The sequence below is a fragment of the Punica granatum genome, chromosome 1 (genome assembly GCF_007655135.1).
Source record: "Punica granatum isolate Tunisia-2019 chromosome 1, ASM765513v2, whole genome shotgun sequence".
NCBI classification, from domain to species: domain Eukaryota; kingdom Viridiplantae; phylum Streptophyta; class Magnoliopsida; order Myrtales; family Lythraceae; genus Punica; species Punica granatum.
The window spans coordinates 7,628,816-7,644,338 of NC_045127.1; positions in this window are offsets into that span (position 1 = coordinate 7,628,816).

Sequence of the window (15,523 nt, forward strand, 5' to 3'; positions counted from 1 at the left end):
GAAAATAAAAAGAAAATTCATGGGTTAAAATATGATTTAGGTACCACCACTTATCAGTTTGAGTTTTTAAGTAGATATGGGCCAGGATCTGTATAAGCCAAATGAAAATTCAATAGTAAATATGAAAATAAAATTTAGGTTATTTTTTATTAAAATAAAGTTTACGTTAAAATTTATTATTGACAAAACACAATAACTAAAAATCCGTATTATGTACATATATATATATATATATATAGTTGTATCTCACCTTACTAAATATGGTTAGAATAATAAATATTAAAATAAATTTTAAGTTAATTTTTATTAAAAAGTTAAAAAGAAAGGAAAAAATTTATATTTATCTATCACCCTATTAAAATGGGGTTGAATAGTAAATACTAAAATAAAGTTTAGGTTAATTTTTTTATATAGAAAATAATCACATATATCTCAACCCTTTTAAATTTTCTTAGATATATCTCATACTTTAAAAATTATCTAAAAAAGGCTAACGTTTCTATTATGTTTGCCATCTATCCTACCGTGACTTTTTCCGTCAAGAATAGACGGAGAGTCTGACTTGGCTCCGTTATGTAGGTGACGACACCTACACAAAAAATTATATGAGCCCCTTGTCCACTTTCCAGCCATCTCTTTCTTTTCCTTTCCAATTGCCGCTCACACTATCCCTCAAATTTTCCATTTCCCTCTCAGCCTCTTCAAATTCTCTATAAATCAAAATGAAATCGGGGGTTTTTCAGTAATAAACAGAGACAATTAGTGTTGTGTTCAACGAATAGAAGGAAGCAAAGTGTGAAAGTCCATCGTCATAATTGACGAACGCTGCTGTTCAAGCAGGTATTTGGGTTGATTTTGACTGATTGTTGGAGTTGTGGGAGGAAGCCGAGTTAGGAATTGACTATTTGTCGGAGTGGTGTGATGAAGGTAAGTTCGAGTTGGGGATGAGTTGGAGGTAAGGGTTCATCACAACAAACAATTGAAGCATTTGGTGGGATCTTCGCTGTCGGGCCTTTCATTGCCAAGTGAACCCTCGAATGTTCCTTTCATTTGCTCTGTCTTCTTTGTTCATATCATTAAAGAATACAACATGCTTAAAATTTTTTTTTCCTTTGCAGGTTTGGTGGACCCGAGCTTGTGCCCCTATTTGTTTATGAATTCCAAAGTGAAGAGAAAATGTAAGAGGGCGTTTGGTTTCAAAGTTAAATTATGATTTCGTTTGATTTTAAATTTTTAAAAATTAAAATATAACCCATAAATTTTTAATTTTTTAAAAAATGCCCCAAGCTCTCTCTCTCTCCACACTCAACTCTCTCTCTCCTGCTCTTCCCATGCCCTTCCTCCCTCGATCGGTGAAGCTGGACGAGGACCAGATTGCGGAGCTCCGCGAGATCTTTCACTCCTTCGACAAGAACGGAGACGGCAGCCTCACCGAGCTCGAGCTCGGCTCGCTCCTCCGGTCGGTCGGGCTCAAGCCCAGCCCCGAGCAGCTCGAGGCACTCACCCAGAAACCCTAAAACCAACAACGGCCCATGGAGTTCTCCGAGTTCGTGGCCCTCGTGGCACCCTCAGTCCTCCCCAGCCCCTACAAGTCTCCCTACTCAGAGGAGCAGCTGAGGCAGATCTTCAAACCGTTCGATCGGGATCGGGAAAGGACGATGAACAGTGTGGCTTGAGGAGGAAGACGATGAATAGTGTTCTGGAGGGGAGAGAAAGGGTGGGGCAAAATTGAGAAATTTTAAAAAGTGAGGGTTGTTTTGAAATTTTAAAAAATTTAGAGTTGAGTTAAAATCAAGATTTTAAAATCATATCAACAATCCAAACAGAGCCTAAGTAATCCATTTGTTCGCTCAGTAACTTTGTTAATATAATATGTTATGTTAGTTTTCTATTGCTTTATATATTAGCAGGATGGGAACATAGTTTGGCTTGATTTTATATCATGGAGATTATATGCAGTTTAAGTCTAAATTGATGTATCTTGGAGGTTGTCAAACCATAATAGTTGTAAACCATGATAGAATGTCATGGCATGAGTTGAAAGGCAGATTAGATGATTTTGGTTACAAAGAACCGAAGATGATGTGGTATGTGCTTCCTAACTGTAGCTTAGGGAATGGCTTGAGAGAAATGAACACATATATTGAGGTGGGGCAAATGGCTGACCTTGGGGTTAAATTTGGACATATTGATGTGTATGTCGAAGTCGACAGAAAGGATGATAATGCTGCTGATGAGGGAGGATATGATGCTTATGATGAAGGTGATGCTGGTGATCAGGGAGGAGGTGATGTTCATGATGATGATGTTGATGGTTTTACGAATTGGGATGAGGGAGGAAATGATGTCATGACAATGATGAAGAGAATGATGATCATCCTAAGTACTATCCACCTCATGACTCAGATAGTACTGATAAGGAAGAGTACGTAAGTGAGAATAATAATGAAGAATTCATGAATGGTCAGAGAAACAAGAAGATGATCTTCTTGGCTAAAAAAGGATTAGCTTTGCAAGCTAGTTGCCGTGGATATGAGAGTGATTATGTTTACTCGAGTGATGAAGTGGTTACTCTTAATAGCACTGATAATGAGGCATAAAACAGTAGAAAAGGCAAAAGGTTCAAGACTTTTAATGAAAAGTATGATATGCATAGTATAAAATTTAAAGTAAGCTTGATGTTTTAGACACCTAATCAGTTGAAGACTGCTGTGAAGAATTATGTCATTTGGAATGGTTACTATATAAAATGGGAGAAGTCTGGTGGTAATGGTAAAATGAAGGCAATATGCAAAGACCGCCCTTGGCGATTATGTGCTAATCGTTGCAAAAAAGGGAGGCCTTTGTTGTGAAGACTTTGAATGACCAACACACATGTTACAGGGTTTCAAGGAATAACTAAGTAACCTATGATTGGATAGCATACCACTTTTTAGAAAACTTTCGAACTAATATGAATCGGAAGGTTTCAGGTTTTATACAAGAATTAAATAAGAAATTTGGGATCATAGGGAGTAACGCCACTTGTTACAAAGCTAGGTCTCTTGCACTGAAGATGATATAAGGAACTGTGACTAAGTATTACCATTTGCTGCCCTTCTATGTTACTGAGCTGAAGAAGGTGAACAAGGGTAGCACATTCGAAGTTGTAGTTGATAGAGACACATTCAGTTGTTAGATTTAAGAGGATGTATGTTTGCTTCGAAGGATTGAGAAATGGGCTTTCTTGAAAGTTGTAGAAGAGTGATTGGTCTCGATGGTTATTTCTTGAAGACTGAATTGTGGGGCAAGCTATTAAGTGCAGATGGGAGAGATGAAAACAATCAAATGTTCCTACTTGCATGGGCAATGGTAGAAGGAGAAAATGAGGCCTCATGAAGATGGTTTATTCAGCTCTTAAAGAATGACTTGAGACTCTCTGAATGATATGGTTGGACCATTATTAGTAACCAACAAAAGGTATTGATTTCCCTTTCTTGTTATTTTTTTTCAATTGTTTTCAGTTTACTTAGTGTGCTTTCATCATATTTATGCAGGGGCTTGAGAATGTAATCAGGACTCTTTTACCTCATGTGGAGCACAAAAATTCTGAGAGACATTTATATGCAAATTGGAAGAAAAGGCATAAAGGTCTTGCATTGAAGTCTTGTTTCTAGAGATCTGTTAGTAGCACAATTGAGACAAAGTTTATAAGAATTATTGATGAAATGAGAGCACTCTCAGTCCAGGCTGCAAATGATTTTGAGGAGATTGATGTCGAGAAGTTTTGCAGAGCATATATCAATGAGTGACCTAAGTGTGATATTGTATATAACAACATATGTGAGTATTTTAATAACTATATATTGCTTGCTAGGAGTAAGCATATAATAGACTTGTTAAAAGATATTAGGACTGCAGTTATGAAGAGAATGGCAGAGAAAATGGAGCTCTTTGTGGGTTCTACTGATATTTTATGCCCTAAGATAAGGAAAATAGTATAGGAGAACAAGGACAGTACTAGGTAATGTGAACCCACACATGGTGATGATTCGAGATTCCAAGTTGGGCACTTTGGGAATGCATATGTTGTTGACTTACTTGCTAGGACTTGCACTTGTAGGAGATGGAATCTAATAGGAATACCATGGCCGCATGATGTGAGCTACATCAATGTATTGTGGCAAGATGTTGAAGATTATGTTAGTGGTTGGCTAAAGAGAAATGTGTATATGCTAGCCTATCAATAGTTAATTCCTCAATTGAATGGTAAGAGACTATGGTGTAAGCCTCAAGGTGATCATGTATTCCCTCATCTTATCAAGAAACAATCAAGAAGCCCAAATCAAAGTAAAACAGAGCATATTAGTGAACAAGAACCCAAGGGTTCTAAACTTTCAAGAAAAGGAATAGAAATGAATTGCCCGACATGCAAGGAATATGGTCACAATAGGATTACGTGCAAAAAGAAAGGAAAATAACGAAATGATGGAACATGTGAAGTAAGTTATTTTTTTAATTGCTTTCATTGGCTTATATTTAATTGCTTCCTAAGGGAGCTCATTGTGGGTTCTGCCTTGATTGGCATGTTAGACAAGAGAATGAGATGTTATTGGACCAACAAGTAGATGTCCAGAGCCAGGTGATTCAAGCTGACACAGAGTAGGGCCAGCATAGAGATGCAACACCTATCATAAGGGTAGGGCAACCTTCTAATTATAGGAGTTTAAGGAAGTGCTCGATATGCAAGAAGTATGGTCACAATAAGAATACTTGTAAAAAGAAAGGAAAACAACCAATTGATGGAACAAGTAAAGTAATTTTTTAAAATAAATTTTCTCGTTAGTTTATATTTAATTGCTTCCCGATGATCTCTTTGTGGGTTATATCTTGATTGACAAGTTAGACAAGGGGATTGGATGTTATTATACCAACGAATGGATGTCCAGAGACAAGTAATTCAAGTTGGCATAGAGCAGGGGCAGCCCATAGAACTTTCCATATACTACACCCAGCACAAAAGACAGAGGGCAAAAATTTCAGGTTTAATAAGTCTTTGACACATATTACATAGTTATATCAAGCTTCACATTGATTGCAAACTTGGTTTATTGCACTAGTAGATTAGAAGGAAAGAAAAGGGACAGACAAGCTCAGGGAAGAAAGGAGAACCAAATAATCAGGCTTAAATTTATAGAGAATTGTCACAAGCAAAGAAAGGGGTTGCCATGTTTACTGGAGAAAGTGGAATGAGCTATGTTTGTGTATGTCATTATAACAACTTTACTTATAATATTCATTTGAAATATATTTTGAGCCTTGTATGTTTGCTTTAGATGCTCGATCAACCATTCATAATGTGTTACATGGGAAGGCATGGAGGGCAGTTTGTAAGTTCAATCCGAAGCAAGGAATCTCAGATGCATCAACTGACTCCTAGGAACAAGCAACAACAACAACAGCTTCAGCAGAGTTATGTGTAGATGCATGAGCAGCATTAGCCTCAACAACATCAGTAGAGTTACCTGCAAAGGAATGAGCAGCAGCGGAGAGGAATGTCCCAACATGAACAGCAGCAGCAGAGGCCCAAGACAAGGTCCCAGCTTAAACAAATGCAAGATGAGAACAAGAAGAACAATATGGGGAAAAAAATAGATGGAAGAGGAAAAGTGCAAGGAGTAAGGTTGGGCTTTGTTTAGTTGCTTACTCTGAATATGAGATGGTTTTTGTTTAGCTTTTGTGCAGGAAGAAGAAAAGTACTGCAAGTAGGGCTGGATTTTGCTCATATTAGTATATATGTTTAGGAAGAAGAGTTGTGGACCAAGTAGGGTCAGACTTGTTGTATACTAGTATGCTTGGTATGGTCATTTTCACTCATGTGGGTCCTATAAGCATTTGATTATAAACTCCTACATTTTGCTCCTTTTTTTTTTTTGTATGGATGTCATTTTATTGGGGCAACTCTCTGTACTTGCCAATAAAAGTTCCATTTGCTGCCAAAAATGGATTTTGCTATAGAAAAATGGATCTTGCAGCATAAATGGAGCAAAAAGTCATTCTAATTCTTCTCCTTGAATTCTCTTTATTCCTCACACGTTCCAGTGTGTTTTCGAGACTTCGGGGTGTCCCAAAAACAAAAATACAAGGGACATAAATAATAGTTATGTTTTCTGAATAATGAACAAACAAAGAAGGTGATGCAACAAGTATGATAAATGCTCACGACAAAAAATAGAGAAGTTTTTGGTCATACAGTAGAGCCACAATGAGCAAAAACCAAATTCTATTGCATTTTCATTTCAGATTTGCTATTCATAGTACATTTTCTTTCCAATTTTGCTGATCCCGGATAACTGGTACAACATAATAAAAGCTATCACTAATATCCATAGTCTTCCTTTCATTGAACATATTCTCTCCCTATCAGACTTTGCATTTTGCAGCTGCAAGCTCAAGTCATTAATCTCCTCTGAGCTGCCATTCATCCATTGTAGTGCTTCCGCTTTTTGTTCCAACGCTAATGGCTTCATAGCAAGAAGATCATTCTCTTCTTTTAGATGCTTCAACAATGCATTAAGAGTTTCTTTCTCCTTGACCAATGATCTCATCATTTCCGTTATATGCTTAGACTCATGAGGATTAAACCGCTCAAAAAATTTAACAAAGCAGGTTAAACTCTATGATGGCATTCCTTGTAAGCTCCTGTTGAGAAAGATGTACCAAACACTTCCCTTTCGGATGAATCACTTTCTGCCACTTCAACTCTGGTTTCACTTCGTTCACCGAAATTTCCCTGAAATTACATCCTAAAATGAAAAGAAGCAAAATAATTCAATCATCACCAATTAGAAGAAACTTGTATTGCTCGAGAACTATGCCAACTGAACCAAAAAGGTTTCCCAATATTTTTTCTTCGGATCCCTAAATTTTTTACAAGAAGCACAACACAATGCAGAGAAGAACAAGGCAGAGCAAGAAACAAAAAAAATCAGGTCCCCTGCCAATGAAGGACCAACAATGAAGATTACACCAAGACCGACAATGAAGATTACACCAACTCGAGATGCTGCAGTTATGGACCACCAAATGCTTCGACCTTTTGCTGTAAGTGGCTCATTCCACTCGTAAAACCTCCTTCAAGAACTAGCTTCCTCGACTCCAACAGACGATCAAGAACCAGCTTCCTTGACTCCAACAAACGGGCAAAAACAACCCAAAGACTTCCTTCAACAATCATAATCGTCAACGCCACGTTCAATCTCCAAGATTTGTTTTCGAACGGAGAGAAATTGGAAACCAACTTTCATTTTGGGTTTATGGAGAAAGAGAAATTGGGACAGTTACGCTGAGTGGGAAAGGCAGCAAAAATGGAACATAAAGGAAGAGATGGGCGGGGAAGAACAAGGTCGACGAGGATGGCCCACATTATTTTCCACATAGGCACCGTCACCGGCTTAACGGAGTCAAGTCGGACTCTCCGTCTATTCTTAACGGAAAATGTCTTAGTAGAATAGATATTAAATATAATAGAAATATTAGGCCTTTTTAAATGATTTGTAAAGTATGAGATAGATTTAAAAAAATTTCAAAAAGTTGGGGTATATGAGATTATTTTCTCTTTTTTTAAAATGTTAAAAATAATAAAAAGTTAATATTTTTCTTAAAATAAAATTTACGTTAAAATTTATTATTTACAAAACACACTAAATAAAAATAAAATGCACTAACTAAAAATCCGCGCATCGCACGGCCTATGAATCTAGTACATAAATAAAGGCAGACTCGATTCTAGAATGATATTGCAGAGCAGCCAAACAGGCCCTAACCTCGGGCACGTGACTTTCAAGTCGGCAAGGCTAGGGTACATTGGTACGACTCTTTAGCTTCAGTGTCTCAGGCGGACCGTTTGTCTTTATCATATGCGGCCGAATGCACCGTAGAATCATCTGCTCCGCCGATGGGATTACATCTTATTGGAGGTCGGAAATGATAGATCACCGTTGATTGATTTCAACCGTCCGATGCTGAGCTCGTGCTCAGCAGATTATTATTGACCCGACGCGGCTTTGTACGTGAACGCCATTCGTCCTCGGAATAAAATATATTATTTTCTCTAATTTATATTTTTTTAAAAGAGAGGGAAAAAAAAAAGCAAGTTGGTTCACTCCACGTATTGAGAGCAAGAATTTCCTCGAACAAGGATTTTGGGCTCGCTTTATCGATATGGATCATTATCGAGATTGATGATATACAATTAAGACAATCATGTTCTATTTATTTGGGAAAATTTTGATCTTCAAAACCCCGAATATTTCTGCGGAGTTGCATTTATTTGTATATTGTATGTATATATATGGAGAGCACAAAAATAAATATGTATGGTGAAGTTCGAATTATGCACGATTGTGGAATGATTCGATACTCCAAATGTCTCAAGAAAGGTCTTCTTTTCTAAAAAGTATTGGAATATCTAAAATCTTTGGATTGAAGAAAATTCATTCATGTTCCATGGGATAAAAGCTAAGATAATGGAAACACGTGAAATGGAATCAGTAGTATATTATAATATATATATATATATATATTCTATCTAATCTAATTTTAGATATGAATCTAAATCTAAATCTAAATCTAAATCTAAAAAGTTGTTTACTTTTGAACATTCGTAGGGCGATTGTAATGTTCTTGCAATTTCTCTCTTTGTTTTTTTTTGTTTTACTTTAATAATTTAATATATTATATTATATATCTTATCCAATTTTTATTAAAAAATTCTCATTATTATATTTTACATTATTAGACAAATTCCTTGTATTTGCCCTCTAACAGGTGAAGAATATCTCCCCCTTCTTCTTTTTTTAAAGTCAAGAATATATGTCCATGAATAGGCATAAACCGTAAGATTTTCTCAGAAAAACCTTTATTTTAATATAATTTTATTTATTATATCATACATCCTATTCAATTTTAAATTACAAAAAGAAAATTTGTCATTATATTATATTATTTTATTAGGCAAATAAAGTAGAAATTGGATGAATTATAGTTCATAAAAAAAGAAAAAATGGATGGATGTGCTCTTTTTTGTACTTTTTAAAATTCTTTCTATTTCATCTTGGTTAATTTTTTGAAACCATAGTCAATATTTTTACGTATTATTTTTTTCTACCTAAGAGAAACTTTTTTTTTTACTTTTCATATTATTTTTTATCTTTAATTTGGTTATTATATTCTCAACAGATCTCATACTTAATTTTATAAATATCTATTGTTAAACTTCCACTACCCTAAGGGAAATTTTAATATGACTGTGTATCCTGGTGACATACGATCTCCCCGCCGTTGGATGCGTAGTGCGCCGCAGGGGCCCACTTGCATCCAACGCATGGGCTGCCTTGTCCCGATAATACACGGTCATAATAGCCGGACCTCTACTCTAATGAAAAAAAAAAAGAACTTCAATATAGAATTTACACTATTAATTAAAAAATAGACAGTAGCAGAGAAGTCAGACATGTTATAAATAGATGCAACTAATTACACAACCAATTAATGCTTGGTTTGAGAATGTTGTTGCTGATAAAAAAGTGCTTAAGTATAATTGCTAAAAAAATAAGTATTGATTTTAGAATAAGCAAAAGCATTTGGAAGGTAACAATTTGAAATTACTGAAATTTAAATTAATGCTTAAAATAGAGAATAAACAGAAATAGTTTTTATTGGCACCTATCAACTTGCTAGAGAAAATCACATCTCCAACCGCAGAAATTAGCCAAATCATGATTTTGACAGAATTCATCAAACGCTGCTTCTGCTTAAAATTCAACAAAATAAGCCCTTATTCAATTGTTACCGCACTCCCAAACGAAGCCTAAAGCGAGGTTTAAGAGAGAGTAAATTCTAAGATAACAAAATGTAAGGAATTATACTATATTTTCTGCTTAAAAGAGGGTTGGATACTACAACTAAGAAATACATATTAACTATTTGAGCCCACCATCCAGATAAACGACAAACCCCTTCAATGCAAATGCTCTATTGTAATTTATAGAGGAATGACTTCAAGAAATTTTAATGGCATTATCTTTAAGGTTTGACTAAATTTTGTTATAAGCCACCAGGGGCTCGAGAATACTGGGATGGGTTTGTTGGCCCCGGCTGACCCTAGTGGAAGGCCCCAAGCCATAGGCTCACCTAACCCAGGACCCGTGACCCCTAGAGCGGTGTTGTCGGGAGTCGCCAAACCTATTCCAAGTGATGCGGCAGAAGACGTGGCAATTTTATGTTATTTGGGCGTTTTTGCAAATTTTAGTAAAGAGTTTATTTCTTTCGTTGTAATTTCCTTAATTAGTATATTTCTTTCTTTGTAATTTCGTTTATTCCTATTTAAGGGATGTAAGCCTAGGGCTAAACAGTTTTTTGGATGAAAAAAATTTCAAGAGAATATTTTCTCTATTTTCCCAAATTCGGCATTGATTGAATCAATGAATTTTATGCCTATTCTCTGGTATTCGTAGAATCAACAGGTTATAGAATATTGTTTTCTGGCCATCGTGCGCGAATCAACAGATTACAATTGTTCTTTAGTTTCGCTGTGTCAGTTGGTATCAGAACCGCGTTCGCTCTTGGATTAGCGATGCCGCCTTGAAGAACAACTAATCAACATTGCGATGCGGAGAAGGGCGAATTGGATCGGAAGATCGAGCAAATCATTGATACCCAGCTTGTGTGTAGGCTGGACGTGGTTCTGGATCGCCTACCCGAGAGGATGGGGGCGCTGATGGAGACCCGACTGGAAGTCGTCCTGAGGCACGGTCGAGTCCCTAATTCGACTGCGAACTTGGAGGAAATTGAGTATGATTCCAATTCTGAAGGGGACGCAATTTTGTTTTTTGAAGAGGATCCATCCAATGATGCATTTTTTGTAGCGGGAGGCGATGAAGAGGCCGAGTTCGACGAGGAGAAGGAGATTGTTAGGGGTGGCAATTCATTTCGTGTTGTGTCTAAACGGGTTCGTGTCATCGAAGTCAGTACCCATACACGAAACGATTATTAAACAGGTCAGGTTTCACATACACGAACACGACACGTTTATATCCGTGTCAACTCGTACACGATACGTTTAAACATGTTTATCGAAACGTGTCATAATAGGTACACGTATTCATACACGACACGATTATACCCGATTACCTGGACCTGTTTATACACGATCTGTTTATCCAACCTGATTAACCATGCAACGCATATCGAAAGGAATTAGAGGCTTTTCAATAAAACAAACAAACAAACAAATTATGGATCATACAAGCAGTAAGCAGCAAAGTACAGCAGTATTCAAGTTAGTTATCTAACTGAATTTCCACAAATCATTTAAATTGCAATTATTCAAGTTCAACAATCAACAAGCAGCAAAGCAGAGCTGAATAGATTGGACGAAATAAAACAAGCAGCAAAGCATAGCAAGGAAGGGGAGTGCGGGGGGCGGGGTCCACAAAGCAGCCAGTAGAGATACCCGAGGTCAAGGTAGTGCGACCGGGGTTGAGGTCAATTTCGTCAGAGGTCCAAGTGACGTCGTTTCGTCTGAAAGTTAGAGAGGGCTCGAGGGTCGCAAGGTGGTAGTCTCGGTCGTGGGGTCAATGTCGCTGGGCCAAGGTCGCGGGGTCGAGGTCAGAAGGCCAAGCCCAGGTCGAGGTCAACTTCGTCTGAGGTTGAGGACCGAGCTAACGTCGCTTCATCTAAGATTTTGAGGTCAGAGAGAAGACTCGAGTCGAGGGTCGCAAGGTTGCGTCGCGAGGCCAAGGTTGCAAGGTCGAGGTCGAGCGGAACGGCAGAAGGATTCATGACCGTGGACGGTGGAGGCTTCGTCTGACTGAGGTGGAGGCGGAACGAAAGGAGGGAAGGGTTACAAGAAGGCAAGGACCGAAGGAGGAAATTCCAAAATTAAGGTTAGTAGAAGAGTATTTTGGTAAATTCAGTTAAATAAACGGGTTAACATGTTACACGATTAAACACGTTTAAATAACTAGGTTTTAATTGTGTATAATCGGGTTACGCGGATTCAACTTGATAAGACATGCTTATTAACAGTATCTAAATGGGTTAGACCCGTTTAGACCGAATACCAAAAATGTCAAACCCGAACCTGTTTAACTCCGTGTCGTGTGAAATATTGTCGACCCTAGGGATTGTGACAAGAGATGGGGTGCCCAATTTGATGTGTGAGAAGGAAGACATGGAGAATGAATCATCTGAAAGAGAAGAATTGGGCGAGATATTCTCAGGAGAAGTTACTTTCACTGGTTGCTGAGAGACTAATCGATTCAAATAGTAATGTCACAGATGCTGGGTACGTTGAAAATCAAGGTAGATATAGCACTGTATTGTCAAGCATGCCTGCATCCCATACAGGTTCAAATTCTTCTAGTGGTAGGTTGCAGCACCTAATGAAAGTGATGCTTTTACACCAAGTATTGATGACGGCGAAGCCTTATATGAAAGAGAAGAAAGCATATTGGATTCTCAACCGACACGCTTTGAAGATCGAAAGGAGCCTGTGTATGAAAGTGAGGTCATTCTTGCCAGGAAATTTGACAAAAGCCCAGCTGATGATCGTGGAGTCCGATCTAAAATTGATATCACTCCACAGTAAGGGGAATTAATTTGAAATTTCTTGAAGAACGATGCTAGTCAACTAACCACATCTCCATCGATGGTGACATAAAAAATGCCTTCACCGAGAGTGTCAACACCTGTTTTGAGGGTCTTGGGTGGCACGTTATTTGGGTCAAGAATGGTAACACAAGTTATGATGAAATTCGTGCTGCAATTAAGCAAGCAAAGGTGGTGAAGGACAAGCCCACTTTGATTAAGATAACAACCACCATTGCTTTTGGCTCATCCAACAAGGTTAACACCTACAGTGTGTACGGGAGTGCCTTAGGTGCAAAAGAGGTAGATGCTACCAGGAAGAACCTTGGATGGCCCTATGAGCCTTTCCTCATTCCTGAGGATGTTAAGAGCCATTGGAGTCGTCACATCCCTAATGGTGCTGCACTTGAGACTGAATGGAATGCTAAGTTTTCGGAATATGAGAAAAAATTTCGTGTTAACAAGAAAGGAAAGAAAGAATCCCCTGTTGCCGCTACCCTTTGTGTCAAGCATTCGCCCTAAACTCGTCCTGAAATTAACCTTGTATTGAAGCTTCTCCAAGGTGATGAGGAAGCAATAAGGTGGGCAAGGGGAACCTTTGCGAATATTAGGCTAGTTAATAAGCTCTTGAAGGGGGAGGTAGGGCCCAAGACTATTCTCATTCCCAGCGGAGAGAAGTTATCGGTCTTCGATACAGCCATGGTGATAGCTCGAACAATGACGATTCGGGGGAGAATTCTCTCCATTCATGAAAGAATGATGTGGCAAAAGACGTAGCAATTTTATGTTAGGGCGTTTTTGCAAATTTTAGTAAAAAGTTTATTTCTTTTGTTGTAATTTCTTTAAATAGTTTATTTCTTTCTTTGTAATTTCATTTATTCTTATTTAAGCAATGTAAGTCTCAGATCTAAACAGTTTTTTGGATAAATAAAATTTCGAAAGAATATTTTCTCTATTTTCCCAAATTCGGCATTGATTGAATCAATGAAATTTATGCTTATTCCTAGTATTCATAGAATCAACAGGTTATAAAAGATTGTTTTTTGGCATTCGTGCGCAAATCAACATATTACAATTGTTCTTTAGTTTCGCTGCGTCACCGGGGTTACACCAAACCTAGTGTTAGCGAGCCCAAACTAATCTTGTTTCGACGAAGTCAGAGAAAGACACACGCCTTTTTTTTAATTGATTTTATATATTATAGTAATATTTATAATAATAAGAATGTGATTCGAGCTACGCACAGGATAAAATAATTTTAAGAAAATAAATATACTTGTGCTAAGTACATTGTAATCTAATTCGATATTTGACCACGCATCATTTTTGGCAAAATCTATGTATTTAGTGAAAATTAAATATATTTAAGGATAAAAGAGAAGAGAGTGTGGGACACGCGGAGAAAATTGTAGAAGGGAGAGGAGTGAGTTAGTAGCATGAATTTACAATTTTTATCCAAAAATTAGTGACTCATTTTTTATTTTATTTTTAATGAGTATTTTTGGGACAATAATGTTACACCACTAAAGCTTTTTTTCGGTATAAGTAATATAAATATAACCTTCTCCAAAATAATATAAATATAGATATATATGTTTTTTATTTGCTGATAAGGAACATTAATCAATATATAATATATAATAGCAGGAACACTTCGTCAGGTTTTACAATGTGGCGTTCAAGCCTTCTCCTATGCTTAACACGTGGCATTCAAGGCTTTCATATCCTTGACACATTGCTCTACCCAGTTCAAGGCCTCTAAAGCCGGACACAAATATAGGGATGAAGCTTTTAGCATATATAAACCCTCCCTAATAAGCAAGCTAACAAACTCTTAAGAATTTCCTAATGAAATTTTGAGGCAACTAAATCCATATGGTCTAATGCCCTGCCTATCTATGGTGGATCACTCCGCAAGAAAGTTTTGGTGACGCGTTCCAAACACGGGTAATATATCCAGTATGCTACTTTATGGAACATATTTATTTTTCCAGTGAAGGAAGCGTATTGAAAAAATTCTTTATTTAAGGGGATGACATCATCAAAATTCTTACAATGTCTATATAATTACTCAATGGCATTACTACTTATTGAAATTGGAAAATATTGGTAAATAAAAATTTAAATATGCCCGTGCAACGAACGGGACAAGGGACTAGTATTAATAATAATATAGATATAAATATCTGGTACTTTACTATTTGACCACGTCGCATCATCCTTTTATTCTAGTCTTAATTCTCAAATTTTCGATTTTGCCCAATCAAATAAACAAAATTTTATCAAAACTATAGTTCCGTTCACTATTAATTCTATTGATTACTAATTCTAGTCTGGCAAACCAAACTTTATTCTGCGCTAGTTCTACTTCATTGAACGAAATGTAACGTAAATATGTGATGGAAATGAGAAGGCAACTCCTTTTTTTTTTTTCTCTTTTTTTCTCTTTTTGGTTAACAATAAGAAGGCAAGTTAAGGGGTAGAATGGATTGGATAATATTGGGGGCCGATTTCTTCCTCCCACCTCCACTTCATTTTGTTTCTATGTGCCGCCCCCCACTGCTCTCTACGGAATCGGCTTATTGCTCCTCCAACTCTATCCATCTTCTTTTCTTCTTTTTTTCCCCGGAAATAACTCCATCCATCTATTAATACCAGCAATAGGATAATATTTTTCTTTTTCCTTCTCTTGTATATATTTATAAGGCAAGGTTTGATAGACTAGATAGAAGGTCGGATGAGATGTCCCAGGCTGCGTTTGGTTTTAGAATTTTTTTTTAACTCTACTTTGCTTAACTCTATTTATTTTTAATTTAACAATACAATTATTACTTTTTCATTCTTCTTCAATTTTTTTACTCATTCAATTCAATTTTAAATATTAAATTCTCTT